This window comes from Fukomys damarensis, unplaced genomic scaffold, assembly GCF_012274545.1.
Source record: "Fukomys damarensis isolate Sample0158 unplaced genomic scaffold, DMR_v1.0_HiC HiC_scaffold_30, whole genome shotgun sequence".
Lineage (NCBI taxonomy): Eukaryota > Metazoa > Chordata > Mammalia > Rodentia > Bathyergidae > Fukomys > Fukomys damarensis.
Window position 1 is genome coordinate 53,735,512 of NW_022900942.1, and position 5,651 is coordinate 53,741,162.

The window sequence follows — 5,651 nt, forward strand, 5'->3', positions numbered from 1 at the left end:
ATATGGAGATACCTCAAACAACTAAGATTAGAGGTTCCATTTGACCCAGTATCCCTCTGATGGGTATCTTTCCAAAAGAATTAAAAGAATTATACCACAATGATATTTGTGCACCCATGTTTATAGCAGCACAATTCAGAATAGCTAAAATTTAAAAACAACCCAAATACCCATGAGTTGGAGACTGGATAAAGAAGAGGTAGTTTTTCTATAAAGTGGAGTACTACTGAGTCATAATGAATGAGAAATTAGAAACATTTATAGCTAAATGGATGCACACTGATTCTAGATTCTTAAGTGAAACAAATAGGACACACGAGTAAATTCTGAATAGTTTCTCTGGTGTGAAAAACTAAAAATGTAAAGAAGGTTCAAATGGTATAATTGAGAGTGTGAAAAAGGTAAAAAAAATGGCTAAAAGGGAAATGGGGGAAAAGGAAATAAGGGAAACAAAAAATTGTGAAAAAGGGAAAAAATGGAAACAAAGTCTTTGTAAATAGGAAAGGGTGAAGAGGGTGAAGGGAGGGCAAGTTATGGGGGAAAAAACAAGAATCAAGATACATCATGTAAATGTACAAGATTCCATTGATAAATGTTGTTTGCTTTAAATGTACCAATAAACCTAATGGGGAAAAAATTGTCTATTTTATGTTTCATCACAACTCTTTAAAGTAGGTGCTCCAAGTGACCAATTTTACATATGTGAAAATGCAGGCAAAAACAATTTATGTAAATTGCCCAAGGTTTTATTCTCCATTGGTTGTAGACTTTAAATTTTAAATTAGCTGGGGATTTAGCTCACTGCTTCTGCCCTGCCACATGTCCTGCAAGCGCAAGGACCCGAGTTCGATCTCCAGTTAAAAAGAAAACAAAAACATTTGGGGGGGCACTGGGGATTGAACTCCGAAAATATGGAACACTTCACTAATTTGCATGTCATCCTTGCACAGGGGCCATGCTAATCTTCTCTGTATCCTTTCAATTTTAGTATATGTGCTGCCGAAGCTAGCACTAAAACATTTTTTAATCAACAGCTAGTTTCAGAGTTCATAGTCTTAATCTGATGTTACTGTATCTTTGAAGAAATACCACAAATGATAAAGTGGCATAATGATAAATGAAGCAGTTTGGGGAGGAGTTATGTGGGGAGTATAGTTTTAATTATGTTCCTTGTTTTTTTTTTTGTTTTGTTTTGTTTTTTTTTGTTCCGGGGATTGAACTCGGGTCCTTGCGCTTGCAAGGCAGGCCACCGAACCGCAGAGCTAAATCCCCGGCCCCTAATTATGTTCCTTTTTTAAAAAATGCTTTGATGCTTTTTATTTCAAGAAGCGGAGCTTGATCTACCTCCTTTTGAGTGGAGGTTGGGTTTTGTATTCTATCAAATAAAGTTATGTTGACTTGCATGATGAATTTATCCATATCACTAGCCCTTCCTCTTTGCTTTCTCTCCAAACACTCATTCTAGCTGTCAGTTTATAGGCATCCAACCATTCCTAGAGGGTATCCTGATAAGAAGAGGTCTCCTCCAGACCAGCAGCATTAGCCTCTGAAGCCTGCATTTGGGCCACCTTGGAAGTGGCTTCTCCAACCCGACTGACCTTCAGATGCTTACCTCCCCAGTGTACAGTTTGACTACAACCTCTGACTGGCCAGAACCATCAAACTAAGCTGCTTCCAGATTCTTGACCCTCATAAATAGTGTCATATAATAAGTGTTTCTTGTTCTAATGTATTAAGTGTAAGGGTACATTTTACACAGCAGTAGAAAACAAATGCGGTACTCAAGAAAATTATTTGGTGAGGTGATGTTTGACCAGACACTTAAGGAACAGACAATGGGAGTGTTTCAGGGAAAAGCGATCCCTAAAGTGAGAAAAGAATTGTAAAAGAAGAAAAGTTAGCTGTTTATTATATTCAAGGAATATTTTAACTGGGGCAGAGACAGGAGAAGAATGGAATGGTAGGGGCTAAAATGAGAAGCTAAGACTTTATATGAAGTGTTACATGCTTCTACAGAAAAATTTCAATCTCTCGGTATCTCTAATATAAATCTGTTAAATGGTTATAAGCAAGGAATGGCTGATTTTCTGTGAAAAAATTGCCATGACTGTTGAGTGAAGAACAGAAAGAGTAGATTCTTTCAGAAAGAAAGCTAGAATACAGCTGAGACAGGATGGTAGTGTGGATGAAGATGGTTGTGTTGGAAATGGTAGGAAAAGAGAAGACAGACAATGTGAAGGTGGAGATATCTGGGCTACCACAGGGCTTAGATGAAGGTACACTGCACAGATCTCTGCTGAATGAGTGCTTTCAAGGTCCATAATCTCTGACAGGAGAAAGTATTTTGGAGGGTCCAGAAAGTGGGAATCATATGTAGGATGTGTTGGCACCTCCTTTTCCTTGGGCTTCTCAAGAGGAACTTTGGGCCATAAAGATAATTTCGAAGAAATTCTCATTTCACTTTCCTGTTCTGTTCCTTCCAAGAATATGGTATTATATCTTTTGGTGAGATAAATATCACTCTAACTCATACTGTTATGAAATGTGAAATTAAAAGTCAAGAGAAAGATTGATAATAACATAAAATGAACCTCTGGATGTTTATCCTATATGAAAAGTTGTAGATTTTTTCTTGTGCCTTCTTCAGTGCCAGGAATGGTGGCCCCAGCCATAGGAAAGCATTTGGACAAGGGCAGACACTATATGGTGGTATGGAAGTGGGCTGTGCCCAGGGAGCATGAGCTCTTTCATTGCAGGCAGCTGTGCAGTGACCACTAAAGAAAAGGACAATGGCCACTGCTCAACTCATAGCTGCTCACAACTCCTTCTTTTAAACAGTTAGCAACAAGGAAATCCCATCTAGCTGGATCAGAATGAGTGATGTTGAAAGGTAGTTGAGATAAGTACGGCCTAAGAAGCATTTTAGATCTTTCCAGAGTGGCTTAAGTAGTTTTGAGCAAGAAATATAGACAATTGCCTGCCACCTGCTCCTTCTTTAAGCCTATACATTTGTCAAATTTTTAAAAATCACATATGGTTTTCAGGAACTTCATGATCCGTATTCTTTGCTGTTTGCCTGTCTTCTCCTTATTATGTACAGAAGAATACCCTAGATGGTCAAAACTGACCCTCAGATGAGGTACAGGAAGACAATTAAAAACAACAAAAAAAGGTATTTGGTAAGTCCAACTGTTAGAAATCCAAGATATCAGATACTGGCTAATCCTCACTTCTTAGCATCTACCAGCTCATCAAAGACTCCTAAGTTTGTCCTTTCCTTACACTACTATCATTATATATCATTACATATTCTATTTCACACGTTTTCACCATTCCGCTTAAAATTTATCAGTCACATAACTTCTTTTGGCACATTAAAGGTAATTGCAAGTAACATTTGTGTATTCTACACGGAAGTCTTATGAGCCAGTGTATAATTACCACATTCTCTCTTGCATCCATGGGCTGTGTAAACACTTATCCCAAGATGATCTTCTTTCAGACTGAGTTCCTAGAGGATTACAAGCAGTCTAAACCCCTCTCTGCCGCACATGTAAAATTTAAAAATTACAAACTTCAGCCAGGAATTTAGCTCAGTGGTTCCACCACCAATTTTGCAAGTGCTAGGACCTGAGTTCATTCCCCAGTACCCCCCCCAAAAAAATATATATATATTGGGTTTAGCCTCTAAGAAGATCATTTGTTACTGCAACAAAACACAACTATATGCTGACTGATATACAACTTCATTAACAAATTCAAAGATGTAAGGAAAACTGTACAACTGGAGAAAACCAACAGCAGGTTCTAAACTATCCAAAAATGAATCCCTGGTGACCAAGGGACTCCAAGGAATAAAGAAGCAAATTTGTCTATTTTCTTAATAAGAATCCTCTGGCCACATTCGAGCCTTCATCTCAAGTGAGCTGCCAGAGCAGTCTTAGGAGAATTCCTTGAGAAACGAATTGCCCCATATCTGAGCATAAGTTAATGGGACCAGCAGGGCTCAAGCACAGGTTACCAAACAGAAATATCTTGATTTTTCTGGCACAAAGCACTTTCTAGCACTTTTAAGAGAGTCAAAGAGAATGCCATATACTCTTTCTTTCATCATTGTTAGAGTGATACACATTTTATACTGTTCACGTTGCTGGTTTTTGTTGTTACACATACAACTCCATAAACTAACCCTCTTCCAAAGATTTCATTAACTAAATCACATGCTATGGCCCTTTCTATCTGCTTGATTAATGTCCAGTGAAATATTGATTGCTGTCAAACCTCAAAGTGATTCATTTTCTCCAGGGTCTACAGAGTGCACTATTTCTTCATTCTCACTGGGTTTGGTGCTGGGGATGGTAGTGTATCTTTGTGGAAGTGGAAATAAAGAATTTAAAATGTTTATCTCCAGTGATTTTTAATATCACTCTTAACGTGTTACTAGCAGGAGTTTATCAAAATATACTGTTGTTTTTCCTTTATTCCAAAGACAAGTAATAAGTAATAAGTAAACACACCAACTCCAAGGCTCAGTGTTGTGGCACAACTACCTACAAGCTGTGTGACTTTGGACACATTTCCTCAGCCTTTCGGTGCTCATTCATTGTATCAGTCAGTGCTTACTGGAGAAACAGATTTAATGCAAGATACTCAAGTATCCAAGTATACAAGTATTTATAAGCTTGGCTCACAGTGGCTGCCCCAGAGTTAGGTGTGGAAGAGTGCAAAAGATCTCTCTGTGCCCCAGAGACCCAAAGGATTCAGTGGAAAGTCTGGAGCTCAGTGCAGTCTCCTGTGAGTCTTACGAGGTAGCTGAAGGGTTGCACTGGAAGGTTGAAGAGTGTGATCTAATAGCCAGGAGAAAATGAGAACCAAGCCCTGTCACATAAAGGTACAAGATCCCAATGATGAATGTAACTGTACTGTATACCTAAAATGTGCCAATAAACTCAATGAGAAAATAAATAAATAAATAAATAAATAAATGCCAGGAGACATGCCCAAGGGGAAGGCGGAGCTTGTTTGAAGAAAACAGAAGCAAGCCTCCCTTCTTCTTTTCCCTTTTAATCCATTCAAGCAAGAAGCCTATTGGTTGGTGCCACTCATACCCAGGGTAAGTCTTCTTTCTTTAGCAAATCCCTTCAGCTACACTCTTCAGCTACACTGTGCTGATCCAATTTAGTTGGGTGTTTCTTACTTAAATTAACACAATCAATTAACTATCACATTCATCTACTATAAATGAGAATAATGATAGCTTCTATATTATAAGTTTGTTGTGAATCTGTATGTGGTAACAAATAAAGTACGTAGTATAGTTGCTTTGAATAGTACCGGCTCTTAATAAAATATTAACTCATTTTTTATATTTAATTTAATTTTTCCATATGAGGAACCTGTAAATCATATGTATTGTATTATATTTAAGATAAGGTAGAAAATAGGAAGAGTAGTTTGAGAATATTAACATATGCAGTTCATAGTTTTTCAAAAAAAATAAATATGCACTGCTTGGTACTTGAGGGGAAAAAATGCACATCCATACAGCCCAATTTACATTGCTATAGCCCTCTGGTGCTAACAAGAATAATACTAGTTGTGATCAGGAACCAGATCTTTTCAACTTTACATTCCCAGTAACAAACTAAATA

At 37.6% G+C, this 5,651-nt stretch overlaps 1 non-coding gene across 1 annotated transcript; it reads right to left on the bottom strand.

The window, feature by feature from the left end:
- Positions 1-905: 905 nt before the first annotated feature.
- LOC117283825 lies at positions 906-1,012 on the bottom strand. The gene has a single exon (XR_004514842.1). It is a non-coding gene; the product is annotated as a U6 spliceosomal RNA (small nuclear RNA).
- Between the last annotated feature and the right edge of the window lie 4,639 nt (positions 1,013-5,651).